The 2,326-nt window shown below is 31.0% G+C and overlaps 1 protein-coding gene and 1 long non-coding RNA gene across 2 annotated transcripts in view; one reads left to right on the forward strand and one right to left on the reverse strand.

Moving 5' to 3' along the window:
- Window positions 1-2,326, reverse strand: part of ITGBL1 (integrin subunit beta like 1) — a 189,021-nt gene that overhangs the window by 45,712 nt on the left and 140,983 nt on the right. The window lies entirely within an intron of this gene.
- LOC111741906 overlaps window positions 1-2,326 on the forward strand; it is a 22,384-nt gene that overhangs the window by 326 nt on the left and 19,732 nt on the right. The window lies entirely within an intron of this gene.

A 2,326-nucleotide genomic window follows, 5' to 3' on the forward strand; every position in this document is an offset into this window, starting at 1 on the left:
TTAAGCTGGAAAATTAGAAAGTCAAATTTGGATTTTTGGCAATATTACCTTGACAGCAGTATGGAGAAAACATAAATCAAAGTGCACAAGACAAGTAATAGAGGAACCAGGTGACAGGTTCTTAAAATAATACATGGAGAGATTATGATCTGTGCTAAGTTTACGACAGAGGTGTGTAGAGAATCAGATATTTCTTCATTTGACTGAAAGGAGAATATCTAAACAAATAGAAACTTCTCATAAGAAATATTATCTTTGGGCTGCTATCTTAAAAATATTTTTATAAATTTATTTATTTATTTTTATTTTATTTTAAATATTGTTTGTAGACAATATGAAATTAGTTTCAAGTCTATGATATTGTGATTCGACACTTATGTATCTTAAAATGTGATCACCACACTAAGTCTAGTAATCATCTGTTATGATGCAAAGTTATTACAATAACCAGGTATCCAACATTTCATTTTTTTCCAATCATTTATTTAGGGACGGAACTTACATTAGTCTTATACTCCAATTGGAAAAAAAAGGCAAAAATATACAAGAATAAAAACAAATATTAATATAAATTTTTATGTAAATAAACCAGCCATACAAGTTGCTGATTTTAGTACCTTACTATATACTTCTTCCTCATAAATAATGTGAGGACACATTTGTTGTATTTTGAATGATTTCTCGGTTCACAACAATTGTCTCATTTCAGAGTTCACCATAAAAATATGAATCAGAGAAACAGATGTGTTTTCAGATTTGAATTTCAATGAAAATTAAAAACTTGTGAACAACAAAAGTGAGCAGATGTTCAAAAGCCAACAAGATTCTAAAACTAAAATTATCTATGTCCTGATTCATATGTATACTCCTCTTTATTAAGAGGAAAAATATGTTAATCATCATTTTAATTATGGCTTTTTTTTCAATCCTTAAAATCTTATGTAGGTGTCTCATTTGTAGGGTATTAATTTTAAAGTTATAATATATCCATACAGAAAAGTGCACAAACTATGAGTATATGACTCAATGAATTTTCATAAAGTGAACAGACCCATGTAACACCCAAAGGAAGAAATATAACATTATCTACACCTCCAGATGTTCCTCTTCTATCCCTCTCATCAGACCCCCCCAAAATAGAATCTAGCTTCTATTACTTAGATCAGTTTTTTCAATTTATGTAAATAGAATCATACAGAATGTACTCTGGTATTCAGTATTATTTCTGTGATAAAGTTATACAATTGATTTTTTTACATTCTTATTTTCTAGGAATTTCCAAATTCATTTAATAATTTAAATATTTTTCCTAAAATTATTTTGGATAACTAATCTAGGTATAGATATATTCATGTCATTTGTCAATAATTATAGTTTTATATCTTTTTTATTTCTAATATCTTTTCATAATTTTCTTGCCTTTAAGTACTAAATAGATTTACCAAAACAATGATAAATACATTAGTACTATCAGAAATCTTTGCCTTGTTCCCAATCTCAGGAGACAAGCTTTAATCATTTCACCATTAAATATGTTTTCCATTCTTTTTGACTAATCCTCTCTTCTGTTATGCCCAATCTGCTGTTAAGTCCATTTGAGCCCTCACTATTAGAAATTGTATTCTTATATTGATTTTAAGTATATATTGAAATTCTACAAATTGTCATCTCCTTTCATATCTATTATTCCAGCATCACCTATCAGTCTCTTTCTACTGTCTGTATTTCCAAATGGTCCTAGTCGGTTGTTGTTTTTCATTTGTTTTCATTTGTTCAATATTTTTTTGAATGTAGGACACTGAAGAGATGATTTTACTTATTTTCTGTCAGGAATCAAAATTAGAGGTCAAGATCCCCAATCCAGTCAGGGACTAAGCTGACTCCAGTTTGATTACAGTCCCTGCTGGGTTTGATCTGTCTCCAATTTGCCAACACTTCTCGAAGATTCTATTGAGAATATGAGATCCATGTTCTTAGTGGGTCTTGAAATTCAATGTTTGTCTCCCAAGCACCACATAACTCTCTGAAGTTCTAATCAACTAGTTAGTCGCTTTCTTCTTGGAGTCTTAGTCTCTAATCTTGCACTGGCAAATGCCCTAGAGAGAAAACTAGGGTGGAGTATATGGCTCACTTTTTTGTACCACCCTTATCTCCAAGATCATGACGCCTCAAGTCCTGGCAGTCTTGATAGCTTCAACCGTACGTATTTAGTCACCATCCTTTTAAGATTTCAGAAAGTTCTAATCTCTTCTCTTACATCTAAGCCCTCTGCTGGCTTCTCACCCTCTTTTTCTGCACAAAATAGAATTCGGCAAATGATCTGAGG

Source organism: Pteropus vampyrus, unplaced genomic scaffold (genome assembly GCF_000151845.1).
Source record: "Pteropus vampyrus isolate Shadow unplaced genomic scaffold, Pvam_2.0 Scaffold83, whole genome shotgun sequence".
Taxonomy (NCBI): domain Eukaryota; kingdom Metazoa; phylum Chordata; class Mammalia; order Chiroptera; family Pteropodidae; genus Pteropus; species Pteropus vampyrus.